This window comes from Mauremys mutica, chromosome 12, assembly GCF_020497125.1.
Source record: "Mauremys mutica isolate MM-2020 ecotype Southern chromosome 12, ASM2049712v1, whole genome shotgun sequence".
NCBI lineage: Eukaryota > Metazoa > Chordata > Testudines > Geoemydidae > Mauremys > Mauremys mutica.
Genome location: NC_059083.1, coordinates 62,492,814 through 62,513,688, shown reverse-complemented (window position 1 = coordinate 62,513,688; position 20,875 = coordinate 62,492,814). Strand labels below are relative to the sequence as shown.

The 20,875-nt window shown below is 40.2% G+C and overlaps 1 protein-coding gene across 4 annotated transcripts in view; it reads left to right on the top strand.

Moving 5' to 3' along the window:
- The window catches only part of LOC123346291 (protoheme IX farnesyltransferase, mitochondrial), a 186,763-nt gene that overhangs the window by 48,869 nt on the left and 117,019 nt on the right, over positions 1-20,875 (top strand). The gene's annotated exons all lie outside the window — the stretch shown is intronic.

Sequence of the window (20,875 nt, the reverse complement as noted above, 5' to 3'; positions counted from 1 at the left end):
GTAGTATAAAAAGTGCACCACTGAATGATGTGAGGTGGAATTGCGTAGTCTTTAGAGTATGGGAATTGAGACTTCCGGGTTATATCCTTAATTCTGCCAATCGAGTCACTGACGCCCCAATCCTGCTTCTGATTGAAGTCAGTGAGAGTTTTGCTATTTTCTTCAGTGGACTCAGGATTGGGTAACCTGTGGAACCTATGTTTGTCAGTTTCCTCATCTGTAAAATAGAAAACTGTTTTGAGATCTTCAGATGAAAGTGCTGACACAGCACATAAGAATTCTCATTAAAACCATACTTTTATACAAAGTACTTTTCTCTCTCACAGTGTACATAACTTGTACAAAATAAGTATAGATCTGAATAGGAAAGTTGGCTCTTAGGCTTGTTTAAGTGCCTGCAACTTCCTCAGTATTGATGCAATGCAATTTTGAAGATGTGCCACCAGCCTTCCTTTCTTATTCTTCTTTTATATCTCATACTTTTGTAGTTTTGCCTATATTCAAAATTCAGTTTGTACCCTAACAGAAACAGCTGAAATGGATTGACAGCAGATTTCATTTCCATTTTGAACTGAATGCTGTAGGGCTAAAAAGAGAATTGAAATTTTGTTTGGAGGCTGTTGCTTAATCTGCCTTTTTTAAGATTCTGGTAAATGTTTTAGAAAATGGTTATGTATGCACCAGGGACTGATTTCACAGCTTTCAGCTTATAGATATTCCTTATTAATATGTTTTATCTCAAAAGTAGCCATTTTAGAAGCTATTTGCAAACACTTGGAATAGCTGAGAATGGTAAGAATGCCATAGTATATTTTGGAGTCCAAAGCTACTTTTATTCAGGAAAGCAAGGGAATAAAAGTTTATTACAAAATCAGGGGAATAGCTACAATTCAGGACATTGTACAACAGTGGATCTTTTTTTTTTTTTTTTTTTAACTATAGTTTTTCCCCCCTCTTGTTGAACTACAGGAGGCTTGTGTGGAAAATATTTGGTAATGTGGCAAGCTAATGGTATTTTATGTAGGGGATGGTGGGAAGTCAAACCTATGCATGAGACTGAGATTTAACATCTATGTTCTATAAAGGCACATTTGGTTGCTAGCATCATGGAATCAGTGGTGAGCTGGAGCCGGTTCCCACCGGTTCGAGGGAACCGGTTGTTAAATTTAGAAGCCCTTTTAGAACCGGTTGTCTTGTGAGGGACAGCTGGTTCAAAAAGGGCTTTTAAATTTAACAAAAGCCCCAGCAGCTCCCTGCCCTTCCCCCGGTGCCAGCTCACCTCACTCCGTCTCTGCCTCCTCCCCTGAACGCTCCCAAGGCTTCTCCTCCCCCTCCCCGGCTTCCCGCGAATCAGCTGTTCGTGCGGGAAGCCTGGGAGAGCTGAGAAGGAAGCAGCGGCTTCCCGCAGGTGAGCTGGGTCAGGGTGGCGGGGGTGTGAGGAGGGCTCCAGATGCCGCACAGCTCTGGCCTGGCCCCTGACCCCATCCCCGGGTGGCACAGCTCCGGCCCGGTCCTGACCTCGGCCATCCGGGCGGCGCAGCTCCGGCCCGGCCCCGGCCAGCTGGGCACCCCAACTCCGGCCCTGGCCAAGCGCCCTGGCTCCGGTCCGAACCCCGGCTGAGTGGCCCGGCCCGGCCCCCATCTCCAGGCAGTGTGGTAATGGGGGAGGGAGCATGGAGGGGGTGTTGGATAGAGGGCAGGGGTGTTGGGGTGGTCAGAGGGCAGGGAACAGGGGGATTGAATGGGGGCAAGGGTCCTGGGGGGGGCAGTCAGGAAGGAGCAGGGGTTAGATGGGGCGGCAGGGGGCAGTCAGGGAACAGGGAAGGGGGGTGGATGGGGCAGCGATCCGGGGTGGGGGCTGTCAAGGAACGTGGGGGGTTGGATAGGGCAGGAGTCCCGGGGGGGGGCATGACCCCTTCATGGGGTGAGGAGGAGAGAACCGGTTGTTAATATTTTGGCAGCTCAACACTGCATGGATTGTTGCTTCAGATTGCAGCAGATGGGCGAGGACTGTTGGGAGAGTTGAGACTGGAGAGGGCAGCATTGAGACCAAGTTTGTCAGAGGAAGGACCCGGCGGCTTCTGAGAAGGAGGTCTCAACCAAGATGTGTAATAAGACTTTACTGTGCTTGAGAGGGTAAACAGGGCACCTCTAGATGCCTGCCAGCAAGTTCATAAGTTCTGAGGTGTGTTTCTCTGGGGCAGAATTTACAGTAGGTCGAATATGATAATACCTGAGGCCATCTAAAAATTGTGGTCTCCATTACATTCCAGCATCCTCACTATATTGTTGGTGGTGCAGGTAGTGATAAGTTAGGTTGCCAGACACTGTGTAATATAAGATCCTTGTTAAGCTGTTTATAACTTTGCCAGGCTTTAACCATTTGGGCTGAAGCTGTTCATGCTGGGCATCTGCTTCAGGCTAATTTTTTAGTATCTGCTCAAATGATCCAACTGTTTTTCATAATGAGGTTTGGGGGAAAAATGTTGTTTTGCCCATGTTAAATTGTTGCACTCGTTGAGAAGCTCTGGTGCCTCCATTCTTTGGAGCAGGGAATTGAAGTTTGGCAGGAGAGGGGGTGATGTCTATCTAAGATGTGCCTTTTGCCATCCTTATGAAAATCTGTCCACATCTAGCAAAGCTATGAGCCTCTAAAAAGCTAAGTTCACACATGCTCAGCAGAGACAAAGAACTATGGGGAGCCAGGTGAACAGGAAAGGCGCTGGAGGGGCAGAAGGGGTCAGGCTTGAGTGGGGACAAGGACAGAGGGGTATGTAACCACTGGAGCACATTCCCGTGATAACTTGGAACAGAACCCAGGTTTCCTGAGTCTCAGCAGTCTTCTGGTATCAGTCAGTAGCTGTGAAATCCACTGGCAAAGTGAGTGTCTTATCCTCTAATGCTGATCCACATAGAGGATGACAACCTATGACTGTTATTGGTTATTCTGTTAGTTCAAATGGCAGAGGTCTGTGTGGTGGATCTAAAGGTTCTGACCCTGATGATGACGATGGGGTAGTCAATATGGTTCCACATGATGAAATTTCTGTGTCTTCTGTTTGCTTTTTTCGGAAAATACACATACAAACATACCTTAAAAAGTATGTAAAGGTAGCAAACTGTGTTTTGTGCCCCCATTTTCTTCTTCTAGATTGTGATAACTGATTTTAAATACTATATGGTTCTGCTTTGTTTTCCAGCTCTCACTGGGGGGAGAATCTACTAGTGGGAATGTTCTGACTGAAGACTTGTAGTGATGTTGCTGCTGCTAAATTTCTGATCTTAGCTTATTTTCATTTTAGTTCTATGATTAACATTTTGAATATTGTTCGATCCTGAGGTCAGTGTTAAGGTCTGGAAGTGCTGTAGATTCTGTCCTATCCCAGCCGCCATTTCAGTGTCCACCATACCCTGTCCATGCAACAGTCGCTTTACCTGGCACTGAGCAGTGGGACAGTTGTTTATAGCCTGTCTTTTTCTTACCATGGTGCCTCTGGCCTCTTTTATTTATTTATTTATGGGGGAGGGGGGGTGTCTGTTTTCTATTATTCCTAGCGCACAGAATGGACTGCTCTGGGGATGAATCAGGGTTATATAGTGGAGACTGTTGGCTGTACGATCCCCAGGCTTATTTGTAGCAGAATTTGGAAGGTGTATAGTGAATGAGGCAGGGGAGGAAGAGGAAGGATAGTACTGCGGTTAAGGCAGTTGAATACTGCTCTGGAGAGCTGGATTTTATCCATGCCTCTGCCAGATTTCTTATATGATGCTGGACAAGCCACTTAAACCAAACTTTTCACCCCATTTCTGGGTGCCTGACTTGAGACTGTGCTATATGATTTGCAGAAGTTTGGAAATTTATAATTCTGCCTTCAGAGAAGCTTTTAAATAGTGTGCAGTAAATAAAGCCGAGTTTAAAAATCATGAGTTTTTTTAAAAAGTAATACATTTTAAGTTTTTTATTTACCTTCCTGATTTGAACCTTTAGGGGTCACATTTTCAAACTTTTTCCGGCAACCATATGAGGGCTAGAAACCTTTTTTAATAATGAAAACTGAGATTCTCAAGTAATCACTTGACTCAAGTAGCTGGGGCTTTAAGAAAAACACCAAATAGTGCATGAGGTGTCAACACTGCAATTTCCATTATTTATAGATCTAGCTGAAGAAAGGTATGTACTTATAAATTAGTTTTCCATCACAAGGGGTAAACTGTAACTGGATTTTCTGATGTAAGTAAAAATAATCAAATGTCTTCTATGACAATTCTGTTAAATTGATTGTGCCTTTTAGGTACAATAGAAGAAGCAGAGTGTAAAATGTTTCACGGTCCTGGAGAAACAGTATTACAAATGTTATAGAGTTAAAAATGTTTTGGAAAATATGGCTAAAATATCATTGAGGTTGGGATAACATTGGAGAAAATGTGTAATGAGTGAGCTAGAAAGTCATCCTAAAAAGTGTGTGATTTGTTTGTAGAAAATGTCTAGAGAAATATTTCAGAATGTTTTCTGTTAGGCACCAGTTTTATAGAAACAGAATCTATCAAAGAATGTGGAAAATGTTATCAGGAGACAAGTATCAGAGGGGTAGCTGTGTTAGTCTGGATCTGTAAAAGCAGCAAAGAGTCTTGTGGCACCTTATAGACTAACAGACGTTTTGGAGCATGAGCTTTTGTAAGCTCATGCTCCAAAACGTCTGTTAGTCTATAAGGTGCCACAAGACTCTTTGCTGCGTTATCAGGAGAGTTGCTGGTCTGGGTAAATACTGTGAAAATTTGTATAGTTCTGTAGAATGTGCAGAGGTCTGAAGAAATGAGCATGGTGCCATGGACTATAAAATAGCGAACTGCTGCAGAAAGGTGCAGAATACTTAGTGTGTCTCTTGTCCCTTACCAGTTGTTCTGCCTCTGCATCACTTTTCAGTATCACAGTACTTCAGAGTTGTATGTCTCACCTAATCTAGCATTTTAGTGGCATTCTAACCCAGTGGTCCTCGTTCTCTTCCACATCATACAACACTGCACTATATCTTTCACCCCTTCGGTAGTGTACTACAACATGTCACTGCTTTTCACTCTCACCTGTCCAAACTGCTTTCCTCCACTCTGTTTGTTTGAGTGCCCCCTCTCTTTTCCGGTACTGGAATAATTTAGAATTATTGTCTTCAGGTGCTCTCCATGGATCACTTCAGAATGAAAGAACACCATGTTGTGCAATGTTTTTAATCATAATAATAGAAAAAAAATCTTAACATAACTACCTAGGAACAGAGCATGACATTTCATTTCTAGTTTAAAGACATACAGCTTGTGATATGGAAGCCAACCATGCAAGCCCAAAAAACTCAGCATGAGCCAGTCTTATTGCTTGCAGTTACAATACACAAAATAAGTGGTATTTGGAAATCGGTCTCTTAAACGCTGCATTTTAAATTTAAATAAAACAAAAGCAATTATTTCTAATATATCACTTTCTATTATGCTTTTTACATATTCAGAATGCTATATCAAACATTAATCTTCACCTCATGTCTGTGCTATGCATAGATGTTATCCTACCTGTTACAGTTGGGGGAACTGAAATACTGAGAGAGGCAGTGACTTCCATGAGGTTACATAGTGTCCAGTTAAGTGGACACTATGTGATCCCACAGTATTCAACATGCTGATGTGAATGCTGAAGGTGTTTTCTCAAAACATTGTTCTATAGAAACAAACAGAACAAAACAAAGGGTGGGGGAGCACCTGGGAATCAGCAGAATGTTGGCTTATTGTCAGTTTAGTCAGGACTGAAATGTTCATTTATTTGTTCCCATATTTTACTAACTTTATCACACTGTCACTTTTTTCTTTGCTGTTTTTAATTTAGCTGAGTATCCCACTTTTTGCTTTGTAGGCCTTTTTCTCTGATCTTCTTGTGAAAGCTGAAAGCAAGATTTTTAGTATTGGAGTCTCTCAGATTTATTCTATGTAGAAAAATTGTCATTTGTGAGGCTTCTGAGATGTTAGTCTCTGATTTATGGTTGAGCAGATAAAACATGAAGAGATGTTTACAACACAATACAAGGCATGAAAATGTTAAAAGAATCATATGCACATTTTATATGTCAAGTACATTCTTCTAAAACCGTAGCATGGTTTAAAAGTAGGAAAGAGGGTTGTAAAGATGAAAGCAGGATGCTTTAAAATGGCTTGAATTTAGTGACTGAAGGATCAAATGCCGTGGTTGAATTTTACTGATAGCACCATGAAAAGGAAACAGGTGGAATTGAATATCTCAGCTAAAGTTATAAAGCCATTAGAAATAAAGCAAATTCTTTAACACCGGGGAAAAGAACAAATCTAAGAGCAGTTAGCATTGCTAGCCCTTCAGGGTTTTAATCTGATGGGCACTGGTATTTAGTAGCTGCAATGTTTATGCTTTTTAACAGCTGGCACATATAAAAGACTTGCTAATTTTTGTTCTTAATATAGCATCAACATCACTTGACAGTAATGATCTCTTAAACGCCTAGCCTTAAAGCGGAGGAAGGATAGTCTTGTGATTAAAGTAGTGGATTGGGACTCAGGATCTGGGTTCAGTTGTCAGCTCACACACACCCTTGTGTGACCTTGTATAAGTCATAATCTATCTCTATTTCAGCTCCCCATCTGTAAAATGGCCCTAGCTCACAGGGGTATTGTGAAGACAGGTTCGTCAGTGTGTGTGAGGTGTTTGGATACTACAGTGATTAGTGCCATGTAGAAACCTAGATAGACTGTCCCTGTAAATTTGTTCTTTACTGTTTTTTCCATCACCAGAAGGAATTTGAGGTCTTCATGGTATGTAATAGGTTGCACTTCTGTAATACCTTGTCCTGAAGAGCATTTGAAGCATTATACAAAGGTTAATTAATTAATCCTTACAAACTTCCTTAGAAACAGGAAAATATTATCCCTCTTTTACAGAAGGGGAAATTGAGGAATGGCAAGGTTTTATATTACTCTGTTTTTCGTACACATCACGCTTCCATTTCCTGTAGTAGGTGCTAAAACTCACTGTAGAAATCTGGTAGAGTCGTCATTTTACAACTGTTCTTCTATTTCACTGATTAATCAGGAATGCCCATCATAGGGACTGGTAAGGAGACCCTCCAAACAGGGCCGGCTTTAGGAAGTGCGGGGCCCAATTCAAACAGTTTTGACGGGGCCCCAGCAGGGATGACTAAAAAAAAAAAAAAAATGTAAAAAAACACATGGGGCTTGTTCTTACCGGGCGGTGCTCTGAGTCTTCGGCGGAACTTCAGCGGCGGGTCCTTCACTCGCTCCAGGTCTTCGGCGGCACTGAAGCACCCGCCACCAAAGTGCCGCTGAAGACCCGCAGTGCTGCCAGGTGAGTAAAAATTAAAAAGGCGCCTCTAGCCAGGGAAGGGACTCTCACTGGGCGCGGGGCCCGATTCAGGGGAATTGGTGAATAGGCCTAAAGCCGGCCCTGCCTCCAAAATAGTTAATAGCAGAATGGTAGAAAAATATCAGCTGGCTTCATCCTATTCATGTACAGGAGCACTGGAACAATTTGTAAAGTGGGGGTGCTGATTGTAAAACCTGTATCTAATGAAAACCACTTGAAGCTGGGACTTGCAGCTGCACCCCCAGCACCTAAATTCATGTATTTGTGTTTTTATATTCAACAATGGCAAACTGATTTTTGTAAAGTACTCGTAATTTTCTGCATCATGTTGTGGCACATAAGGTCTCGTAACAAGATTCAGTACAATGTAAAAAGCATGAAACAAACAGTAAGCGTCAACAGGTGATTTCAATGCTAAAAGAGACGCTATGAAAGAAAGAATGTGATTGATTGGTCTCCAAGATGTATAAGCCATAACAACATTGGATTAATTAGCCAGTTACAAAAATGTATTTTTTAAATAGTAGAAATAAGAAACACCAGGAATTGCAGTTATACTGGATACCTGTGCTGTTCAGGAAGAGGCAAACAGTTGGCTACATGTCTCGCACCACAGTGAAGGCGTATGGTGTCTCTGGTTTAACAACCCCAAACTTTGTTTTAGGTCTGTTAGATTGTAACAGTTCATCGTTGTCTTCCTCTTCCTTCTTCTTTCTTCAGATTTTAAATATTTGAAACACTATTTATTTCCAGAAGAAGATGCTTTAAATATTAGCAAAAAGAGGACCCAAAATGCTTCTTCAAAATGGGTGGCATGTGAGAGATTTGCATTTCGTTAGGGTTTTTATTTACAAGGTAGGTATTTGTTTGTTTAGGTGTAAAGGTTTGCTGTGTCAGGCTTGTAGGCCCTGACCCTGCAAGTTGCTTTGTGCAAGGGTCTGCCTATGAGGAATGACTTGCAGGATTGGAACTTTAGTTTGTAGCGTTCATTAGTCTGTTAGAAGTAACTTCTGAGCAACTCTACAAAGAAGAAAAATCTTTTTTTTTCCCCCTTAAAGGGGTCAAATCAGTGAATATCTAGGTAAGAGTTAAAGTACACAAAGAAAACAGGCAAGGGTTAAATAAGTCACAGGTTACAAATAAATTAACACTCAGATTGCATGAGTTGGACAACTAAAAAGACAAATAACAAAACTCTAAAATAGCCCCCAAATGGGAAAAATAGTGTTTAAAAAAAAAAGAGAGAGAGTGAGAGAGAGATGCGGGGAAAAACAGGAATGAAAACTTGTGGTAGCTTTTACCTCAGACACTTTTCACTTATGTTGTCTATTTAGATAAACTTTTTTCATAGCAAGGACCTGTTTTCTTATATGTCTGAAAATACCTAGTATGCATTTTGGAGCACTATAAGAATAATATAAATCATCATCATAGAATTACAAACATTTTCTAATGGGGGAGCAAAATACTTATTAGACCATCCAGTCCTTTGCCCAGTAATGCAGGATTGTTCCCTGCAGCATATTGTTTCAAGAGTTCTGTCCAGTATACTTTTAAAAAGTCTTAAGTGACAGGTTTCTGCCACTTCTCTTGGGAGACAAGGTGGGTGAGGTAATATCTTTTATTCACCCACCTTGTCTCTCTAATATCCTGGAACCCACAATGCTTCTCTTGGGAGATTATTTCACAACAGTACTTCAGTAGAAATATCTTTTTACAAAAGAAAATAAATACTGTTTTTTCCCCCAAATCTGCTGTATGAAACCAAATAGTTGAATAAATGTTCTGATTTAGTTCAGAGAAATCCTCAAAGTTACATGTTTCTAAAGCAAAGTATTTAATGAGAACTGTAGTGCCATTCTTTCCTGCATGCATTTTGGTTGAGGCCACTTCCAGTCACTTAGCGTTTTGTAACTTGAAATGAGGACAGCCAGCCAGTCGGTTTGCCTTCTGCATTGTTCCTCTGAGATTAACACCTGATGCATCTCTGTCTCTCTGAAGTTTCCTTTGTTTTGACTGAACAGACCGCCTGCAGCAGACGGCATTCCCTTTCATCTACCCCCAGTGATCAAAAGATTGTCAGAAGTGGTTATTAAAACCTGGTGTTTTAGCTCAGGGGTACAAGGTTGTCAGTGTTGGAGGCAGCCTATGATGTAATTTACAGTACACAATAAATATATGAGAAGTGCAACACTGGAAGTCTATCTTGTGCTCTGAAGTGTTCTGATATATGCTTCTTTGATATTTTAACGGCTAGGAAACCTTCATTAGTGGTCATTTGAGGATCATAACTTATGTCTCAGTGAGATGATTCATAATTGTAACTCTGCTAGATCGAGTCAGCATGGAGAAATCCTTGCTATTGAGCAGGACTAGTTCAGTGAAGATGTATTTCATGAGCAATGAAAATGATGAGCACTAATTAGAACCAACCTCAGAAAGAACAATAAATTTTAAATGCAGAGATTGTCTTTCTGAATCATAAATTATTTAACCTACAACTGAAACTTGATAAAGGATCTTGGGAAAATATTATAAATTAATACATGCCATTGTTGGGAGAACTTCTCATATTATAAGCATCTCCTTCGGTGAGTGCTGTGAGCTAGAAATCCACAGAGGGAAATAGACAAGTTCTGGCACCCATACCTAAAATTAGGGGACACTTTAGACTTGATTCAGCAAAGCACTGACATTCACTTTGGACAGTGAACGTAAAACTGGCCAGTTTCAGTCTTGTTTCTAGTTAGTTTCCCTTTATGGTTCTTATACATTAGCACAGAGTTGTAGAATGTTGAGAAAGTTTAATGAAAAAGATTTTGTCTGGATTCGTTTTCTGTTCACATTACATTTTGTAAAAATCAGTAAATAAGTACAACATTCTTATTTTAATGTCCTTATTAGATAGTTTGATCTATATTTTCCACATCAGAATATTGTGCCTCTTTTCTGGTAATTGTCTACTTTTTTGATATGGTCATCGATTCCTGGATTGACAACAAATGATCAGTAAATAAAAAAAAAAGTACAATATGTTAATTAGAAAACACATGAATTAAATTACAAGGGACTCTGCATTCATTGGTAGGTGAAGGACAGTATCAAACAATTACCATAAAAAAGTGGATGTTAGGTGGGGAATAAATACGTTTTTATGTGTACATTCTGATAGATATACACTTCCTAAATATAAAATCAAGAAAATGGCCATCTCTGTTCTGAAATGCTTCCTTTTTGCAAAATGTTATAGGATGGTCAAATGCTGAAACCATTTTTAAATTCTGTGCATAACTGAATCTGAGAGCTCACATTTTCATGCTACAGGAAATGCAATCTTGTTAGCGCTTACTAAAATTTCTTTTTTTTAAATATTGGGGACAGTGGAAAGTGGGTGGGAGGAGAAATAATTTACCTGCATATTTGATCTTCAGGGAAACTTTAGTTGTGGAGTTCCCTTTAGATCCAGTGCCAGATTTCTCCTGGAAATAGTGATCTCAGGGAGAACAAAGGAATTTCAAAGGATTGAAATGATGGAATGTAGAGATAGCATCAGACAAAAGGGGAAATATAGTAGTTAATAAGATTTATCTTCCCTTGTGATCTGCACTGGCACTACCTTCCAAAACACATGGAACTTTTCAAATGGAAAGTGAAAATGTGTAGTTTTTATTTTGTACGCATTTAAGTAGCTGTTTGACATTTTGCAAATTGGTAAGAATTTCTTTAGTACTGCAAGAAGGTATTAAGTTGTAGGTGAGTTGATGAGCTAAACAGCCTTGGGGATGACAGAATTAGTGAAATTTCATCCTGAATGGTCTTATATCTATCCGGTATGCTGCCTTTGGTGAAACTGTGTACAGCCTTGAAAATGGCAGGTTAGCTGTGTACACTGTGTGCCTTAGGAAAAATAATGAGCATGAAGTGAATTATAAATCACAAGGGTTAAGGAAAATTCTTCCCTGGCTCCAACTATCCAGCATTGTCTCTTTAGGGAATATATAGTTGAAACACAAGTTCAGAGCATTAATATAATCCATTTCAATTTAAATTATTTAAAAAGAATAAAAAACCAAGAAATGTTTCACTGTTACTTAATATTATATAATTGCAATAAAATTCAAAGTCTGTATAGGATTGTGACTACAGTAGACCCTTACATACAGTGAAATCTGTGGTAGTAAGACTCCAGGCCATTTAATTTAATTTGATTATCTCTACTTCAATAATAAAGCTTCACTCTGCTTTGTCATCACTACACAATCTTTTATTGGAAGATGACTGTGAAGATTCTAGTGAGCTAACGAGCAAACATGGACACTATACAGGTAGACAAGGGCAAACATAGACATTATACTGTATCTGAATTGTCCTTGTCTACATGGACTGCAAAGTTATGATCAGTACTGAGTTAGCTAACATGACTCTTCCCTTTTCGAAGACAATAAAAGTTTGTAGAAAAGACCAGCCCTGTGTGGGTTCCTCTGGATTAATCCTTCTGTAAAGCAGTAATCATTGCTTAGCAGGTAGATATTAAGTTCATTCCAAAGAAATCATCTCCTTCTCTGCTCTAGTTGAGTGCAGGGGAAGAAGAAAAGTTGCATGCAGCTTGTGGGGAAAGGGGTAAGGAGGATCTTGCTACAGCTGTTCCCAGCATGGAATAAAGAAGAGCCAATTGCTAAGCTATTTCCCACTAGAAGTGGAGTGGATCCCTCCCACATAGGTGACAGGGCTTCCACAACTGCTGCATTGAAGAGGTGCCTTGTCTTGTCACAATGAAACTCTACTTTACAAACTGTATTTGTGGGAGGGGGCAAAAAGCTAAGTACTAGAGCTGGGGGACATTTTTCCTGTCTCTTCGCCACCAGGGCTCTGCATCTCAGTCCTTTTCTTCTCACTTAGACAGTCCCATTTTCAGCTCACCAGGCTTCTCATCCCAGTTTCGGTTTCCTTGTCCTAGTGGCCTACTCTAGACTCCCCAGCCCAGTCCCATTCTCCTTGCCAGCCAATCCTGGTTCCCAGCTCCTCATCCAGTCTGTCTCTCCTTCCTCCTGTCCTTCAGTGGCTCCTCCTCTGCCCATGTTCCACATCCCCTCTGGCTCCCAGTCCTCATCCAATATCAGCATGTCCCCCACACCCAGATCCCTTGCCCCGTCTCTTTTCTTAGCCAGGCTCAGTTCTTTCCTTGCAACATTCCAGGCTCCTTCTCCAGCCAGGCCCAGTGCCCTCGCAGATCACCATCCAGTCTGTCTCGCCCTTCCCCTTTCTGGCTCCTTGTCCAGGCTCCTGCCCCACTATGCCCAGTCCCAGTTTTTCCCCTTCCGCATCCCCACCTACCTCCAGTTCATTCTACCTACCTCAGGCTCCTTGTCCCAGTCTACTCTCTCTTCTTCCACCCAGGTCCAGCTCTTGTTCGCTCTGCATTCAAATCAAGTAGCTTTCTCATCTGTACCGCTTGGTCCCAGCAGGGGGGGCTGGGAGCACAAGAGAGGCAGTTCCCTAGCTCTCAGTTCCAGTGGCTGGCCCAGCCTGGCCCACAGCAGCCCAGAGCTGCAACTGCAAGGAATGTCCTCTTCCCTGGTGCTTCAGCATTTGCTGGTAAATGCCCCTCTGGTGGAGGCCAGAATAAGTAGCATGTATGGTGGGACCATAGCACTGGTCCTAACTACTTTGGATGCGTAGTTATCAAAAATACCCATTTACCACAAATGACTTTCTAAGGAGATTCTAAGCATAGAAGCAAATAGGTTTTTTGAATGATTGAATGGTTGAACCACAATTCTGGGCAGTAATCCATTACTTCTGCTTTTTGATGTCTATAAGGAAATTTAAGCCGGAGGGTAATTTTTATTTTCAGCATCAGGTTAGATGCATCAGTAAGATAAAAATGCACTCTATATATTGGAAGTATTAAATGAACACCTGAAATAAAATGGCAGAGGTGCCTGAAAAGTTTAAAAAATGTACCAGCTATAAGAACAAATAAAACTTTAACTTCAAACCAAACAACTGAAATCTGCAGATTATTCTGGGGCTTGATATTCCCATGTTCCATAAAGGTTTGATTTTAAAAGAGTCTGTTTAACAACCTTTGAAAACAGTCTGTGTGGTTATTTATATATTTGCGTATATGTATCTGCACACACAAATAAAATAATGTACATTCTTGAAGTAAAACAGACTTCTAGCAGATGAAAATCTCTATTCCTGTAATCCTTTTTTTAAGACTTGTTTCTTATTACAGTTCAGATTTATGTTGATATTACTAACAGAGACATGACAATCCATTTGAACTTCTGAGAGTATCATAAAGGTGATGGGTTTTGAAAGCAAACACAATGGAGTTAGCTTAAAGCTCATTTTTATGTTCTGAAATGAAATGTTTTTTAAATAATAATATTTTACAAGATGCATTAGGAGTTAGAATAAGTAACTCTTGTGTTTATTAAATGGCAAGAAAGACAAAATATTTTCCTGGAAAAGCCTCCATTATAAAAATGTTTATGAGAAGTGTTCTTAGCCAGCAGGGCAACTAAGTTGGTAATAGAGAGAAAAGTTAGATGGTGAAGTTAAGGAATCTGCCATATTTAACTTACCGCTTGTGATGGTTATGGCTTGATTCCTAATGCGTTTCTATCATAGATTTTGCGAAATCCCAGACAGCGGAAGTTTTCTGGGTGGTGAACAGCCTGGTTAATCCTGGCTGTCTCCACTCAGTGACAGTTGAGTTTTTCTCACTGTGAGGAATTTTCATGTTACTTTGTGGATAAGATCACTCAAATCCTCCTGGGTAGCAGAGCAGTGTCTGGAAGGGACACATGCAATATTTCCTCTGCTAGAGTTTCAACCATTCTTGCTTAGTGAGGTCTGATGGGGGAGCTTTTGAGCTGCAGCCTGTGCGTTGGACCCATGTTCGTTATGGTTGGTTAAAGCCCTTGGGGTGGAATATTGGGGCTACTCCTGGTGGAGACCATCAATGCCTCCCTTTGGAAGGGCAGGATGCTGCCTCCCTTACGAAAATAAGTATTAGACTTCTACTCAAGAAAACCATCTCTTGATACGGATCTTCTTGCCACTTATCCACCTATTTCTAAACTTCCATTTGGGAAGGAAGGATAATTGAGGAGGTTATGGCACAGTTACTCTAGCAGTATCTAGAGCCCTCAGTTTTCTTTGAGTCAGCGGGTCTGGTTTATGGCCTGGCATTGTATAGGACATATACTAGTTGTATTATTTTGGATCTGTCAGCTGCCTTCAATAAATTGGGGGGGCGGGGAATTAGGTGGAGGGGGAGTGGGGGGCATTGATGCTAAGTTTTTGGTTATTTATTTTCAGTCCCTAACATGTCTATGGCGTGACTCTGCTCCTTTCTTTTGGAGAGAGCTGATATGGTGAGCAATTGCTCTTCTGCCATGAGGGTTTTGTCATGTGGAGTCCTGCGGGATTCCATCGTGTCATCCCTCCTGTTGTTCATATAAGCTTGCTGGAAAGTTTAGGTGTCTTCAATATACTGATGATGCTCAGTTCTGCGTTTCCATCTTCTGTGACTCATCAGCTATAGTTTAGCGTCTGAATGAGACTTGGCATTAGTGGGGAGATTTTAAATCATAAAGGGAAGCTAGGGGGCCAACTCATATTGAATGTCAATGGGAGATGGGCACCTAATTGTTCTTTATGCCTTTGAAAATCTCCCCCTAGATCTTCAATTGCCCCAGATGCCCATGTAGCAGCAGTGGCCAAGACTGCTTGTTTTCCCCCACTCCTCTTGACTGGAAAGGTACGAGATTTACTGTCAAATACGGCCCTTGCTACAGTCACCATGTCTTTATTGCCTGTTCTGTGACAAGCTGTGTGAACTTTATTGTCCTACAGTGCTAATGACAGATAGGAATTCTTTGCTGATATACTATTTGAGAAGAGAAACAAAATGAACAGTACTGTTGTTTAATTGCTCTGGGTTGAAACCACATATATAGTGGAGAGGTTCCAGTATTGCCAATTGGTTTTATGCCGAAGGAGAGAATGAAGAGAACTTTGTGGAGCTGATCTTGGAAGTTTTGCCATTGATTTTATTGGGAACAGGATCTGGTCTTATGACGGTAAATGCACAGGTAAACAGAGAAAGAAGAGATTTTCTTTTTCTGTACATTTTTTAAGTGAGTGTATTGCTCACATCTCTGGGAGCTGAAGTCCTGTGTTTATCTACAAAACATGTACATAGTAGAAAGTGGCAGTGGAAACTTCCCCTCACTGCCCCACCAATGTGTCTCATCTTTGTATTACAATACAAGTTTTGTTATCTGGCATGCTCTGGAAATGTGAGGTGCTGTTTAGTCAAAAATTCCAGTTAACTAAGAGTTATACTTACCAGTGGAGGTAGGGAGTTTGAGTGTGGGAGGGGGCTCAGGTCAGGGGGTTGGGGAACGGGATGGATTTCAGGGTGCCAGATCTGTGCAGCGCTCACCTCGGGCGGCTCCCCGCAAGCGGCAACATGTCCTTGCTGCTCCTAGGCAGAGGCGCAGCTAGGCAGCTCTGCACGCGCCCTCCACCTGCAGGCACAGCCCCCACAGCTCTCATTGGCCGCGGTTCCTGGCCAATGAGAGCTGCGGAGCCTCCGTGGCCATTCCTCCGCCTATGAGCAGCAGGGACATGTCGCCACTTCCGGGGAGCCAAGTGGAGCCATGTAGGGAGCCTGCCAGCCCCACACCAACTGGATTTTTAATGGATATCAGAAATGCTGGCTTCTAGACCTTTCTAGTAGGTAAAGTGCCAGATAACACAGCTTTTACTGTATTATTTATTTATTACTGTAGAACCTCGGAGCCTTAGTCATGGACCCAGGACCTTACTGTGCTAGGTGCTGTATGAGCTCAGAACAAGAAGAATCACCAATAGAGATGAGGAGTGCAGAATTAAGTTCCTTTAGCCACTAAATCCTTGGTTTCTCTGAAGATCAACAAGGGTGCCATTTGTGGTGTTGCTTTTGTGATGTGGATACCTGTTTATAATGGACTGAACTGCGATCACGACTCCTTTCACGAAAGCCACCAAACAAGGTCTTAGATGGTTACTGTATTGGTCATTATAGACCTTGGCTAGATTCAGATTGGTGATCAGGAGGTGAAAGACTTTTGTGTTCTGTTATCAGTCCCTTGAGTTGTTCAGTTGCCAAAAATATTGCTTTAAAAATACTCAGAAGTTACAAATGTGTATACAATTAATTTGGTACTTCTGTATGTGACAGGCATTGTATTTCAGAAAGTGCCATTAATTGTGATAATGTAACAAACAGCTCTTCTTTGTGAAATTTAAGTCTATTTAACATCAGCACCTTCAAAGACAATAAAAATTCCAGTCTGCATTTATCTATTCCCATGTGAGAAGTTACTGCAGTGTATATTGTATCATTCCATGTGAAATTCTTCTTCTTAATAGTCTCATTTATACACAGTTGTCTGAGGTCAGTTTTCCATTTTGCAGTTGTCAAACAGCTGTCAAATTAAGAGACCAGATCCCAAAGTTCATTTACATTTTATGCCATTCTTTGGGTGCCTGTTTCATATCTTAATATAACTAATGATTTATCTGCATATCTCAGTCTTCCTTCTACACTTATTTTTCCACAGATGTTCACACCCTCTGGTTCTTTAAGAGGAGTGAAACTTTGCAATTTATTTTTCAAGCCCTTTCCTCCTTTCCCCCCACCCTCCTGTATTCAAGTGTAGGAAGACAATACCATAGCTACTGAGCAGAAAATCTGAATCAACTTAAAATTGTAATTATAAACTTTAACAAATTAAGTTTTCATCATTTGAGTTCTAACTGAAAAGCAAAAATACAGAATATTTTAAAGTATTTTGAAATTTGGTTCTCATTTATTAAAATCACAAAAGAAAAAAATAACCTCCCCAATTATCACTCTCAGATGATTACGCACGTTTGTTTACAAATTAATTACAAATAGTAATTGTCTTATTTACTGATTTTTTCCCACCCTTCTGTATTTTCAACTGTTACTTGTGTTCATATGAAAAATCCAAATTAAAAAGAAATATAGGCACTAAAATCATCCCTGCAGCGAAGAATGACTTCAGTTTCCATTGCTAAAATAACAAAAGATGCCATCTTACCAAGAGCACTCAGAATAAAGTGGATCCTATTAGTGGTTTTGTAGTATTATCATTCTGACTTAGTTGCGTTCCAAGTATAAGTTTACATGCGTGGGTGAAAAATTAAGGAATTATTTTTTAAGTAGTGTAGTGATCAAAGAATATCTCTTTACATGCCATTGATGTCGTACTACAAAGTACTTAAATAGCCTGAGGTTACCATCTACTTTATAAAAATTCCTTAAAGACAGGTAGGACCCTTGGGTGTTAAATGTATACTTTTGAGTTCAGTATATTTTTAGTAGGGGGAGGCAAGAGAGATACAATTACAAGCACCAACAGTTCTCGGTAATATTGAGCTTTAAAGGGATCTTTAAAAGGTAGCCTTAAATTATGCTCACTGGGGGAAGTTTGTCTAGCATGCATTGTGCCAAAAAATATTTCTGTGCCAGTTCAGCGTCATTCACTAACCTGTTCAAGGAGTGTAACTTAATTAACCCTTCCCTGGCCTATATGTGACAAGCTGCGGTTAATAAAGGTGGCTTCCTAGAATGTAAAAGAGGTTAGGACATATATATTTTAAAGCCTAATAACATTATTTTGTGCAGATCATTTAAACACACTACATTTTTGCTAGGTAAAGGGAAACAATATCCTTGCTATTTACTGCATTTTCGTAGGCAATTATTAGTCTTTTCAGTTGATGGGATCCGCATTGGGATTGTAATAAAACATAAGTCAAGGTGAAATTGGATGCAGACTAGGAGAGCAGATAAAACCGACTGAAAATTAATGACAGATGTAAAAGTTATTGGTGTAATAATGTAGTCATCTTTTTACAATCCTTTACTAAACCATATTTTTACTTCACCAGATGTCATTTAAAATCTTCAAAATAAATTATCCATGTTTGATTTTTGAGTCTGATCTTGAATGTTAAAAGCGGTTTAATTATGATAATATCTAACTTTTATATCTGTATTGTGCATATGGGAGAATGTGGTGTTACCCTTAACATCTAGACAAAGTGCAATACATTATAACTAGATTCCTAACTGCTCAATTGTTCAAAATGGATTGTGGCAGTGGAGGGACTGAATTAACTTTATCTATCCATCTGTTTTTATGGCTTCAAATGTCACAAATATTAATTAATGTACCCTCAGAAAACATCCATGTGTAGTAGAGATGTAGCATCATCACTATTTCAGACATGGGGAAACTGGGGCACTGAGAGTGACCTACCTAAATTATGTAAGAAGTGTGTGTCAGAGCTTGACTCAGCTCTCAAGTCCCAGTTCAGTATCTTCATCAAACAGGATTCTTTCATTTGTTCAAAAAGCAGCACTCGCTTCCCTTTGGATAAAGTCATAAGCAAGCTTTTTCTTTTTTTTTTTAAATCTCCTTTTAAGTATTTTCCTTTTTAATAGTCACAGTTTTGCTCTGTTTTCTTTCATCTTTTTTTCCCCTCTACTGAGTTAATTTAATACATTAGCTTTTCACTAGAGTCCCGAATCCACAGTGAAATCTGGCTACGTCACAAGTGTAATGAATGTGTGTGTTTCATTCTGATTCCTAAAGGAACATTAGTCCTCATCACAAACGCATGGTACAACTTGATATGAACGGCAATCTGTTTAGAAGAAGCCTGGGACAAGAGAAGCAGTTTTGAAGCAAGTCATAAAGCAGCGCCTGTACAATGTCTGAGCTTCAGAGTATTTGCTTGTACTGCAGCTATATTTATTGCTTTCAGTATCTCACCTCACCAAAGGCTAAAATTTACAAATGCACTTTTTGCTCCTCTTCTAGTCCCCCCATCCTTCCCAAAGCCACCTTTCTTGGTGAACTTGTTTTGCAGACTGCTGTAACAAATAAACAAGTTCAGTTAAAGCAACTGTTGTTGATTAAATGCTGTTACTGTGACTGGCGCTGTGCAAGAGACTAGTTGTTGTAGTCCCTGTCCCAAGGACCTATAGTATAAATTAAATTAAAATAATTATGTATTCATCCAAGCTTGTAAAATTCTACTCACCTGGGGTGAGTGAGTTTTTGATACGCAAGTAAAATATAAATTTTTATGATCATCCAGTGATTTTATCTGAACAGATTTTGTGCCCGGGCTAGTAAGTTTTCATGATAATTTTTGAATGATGAATTTAAGTATTAAATGCAAAATTTTCAGACTTGGCTGCCTAAATTAGGCAACTAAATCCATATTTAGGAACCTAAATAAAGGATCTAATTTTCAGAGGTTCTGGACACCCACAATTTCTGCTTACTCGCTCAGGACTGCCCGAAATCAGGCCACTTATTGTAGATTTTTAACTTCAAACACCCAAGTCTGAAAATTTTGACTAAAGTTCCTTATCAAGCAGCCATATCATATCATCACGTAAAGCACAACACCCTAATGAAGTCAGAGGGAAGTTCTACTGAAAAATGGATGGCATAAGGCCCTACAGGATTATGGCTGGTATTTTCAAGGACTGTAGAGCGGTAAGGCATGCTGCTCCCCTTTAGCTGAATTATTTGTATGGCAGTTGGTTACCCCAATCCCTCAGGCTCCTTTGAAAATCTCAGTTTGTATTTTCTGTTCAGATGTATGCGTGTGATTGCTGCCACTGAAGTCCATGATAACAACACATATGCTTCTGAAATCAGTTTGTCCCCAAGTTACTGTACAGTATTTTTTTTGCGTCGGACGAAGGGGGTATTCACCCACGAAAGCTTATGCTCCAATACATCTGTTAGTCTATAAGGTGCCACAGGGCTCTTTGTTGCTTTTTGCAGATCCAGACTAACACGGCTACCCCTCTGATATTTTTTTTGTTATCCTACTGCTATGGAGAGTTTAATAATCACAATCCATTCGTATAGGCTTATGGAGGATAAAATGCAGGTATTCTTTAATCAGGTTCTAGGAGTCCGTCACATCCATTATGTATTTCTTGATAGGGTGCCTCTTCCTTACCCTTTTTCAATAGCCCCACAATCAAGGAACAGTTTTCTACAGTGACCTAAAAGCAAGTAATAGAGCTACCATTCTTAGGTACTTATAAGACCCCCATTACCATAGTATAAGAGAGCCCCATAATCTTTTCGTATATGTATCCATAATCTTTTAAGGTATGTAAGGATATCTTTTCCCCATTTTATAGATGGGGAACTGAGGCACAGAGAGACTGAGTGACTTGTCCAAAGTCACTGTGGTGGGTCACAGAATTAAACCGGGGTTTCTCAAGTCCCAGACTAGATCCCTAACCACTAGGCAAGCCTTTCCTTGGGAAGAAACAAATCTGTTTTAGAGCATAATAAAATTGGTCAGGACAAAATTAATAATTTGATGCGAGTTTTGTATTAAATGGAAATACGGTTTTAT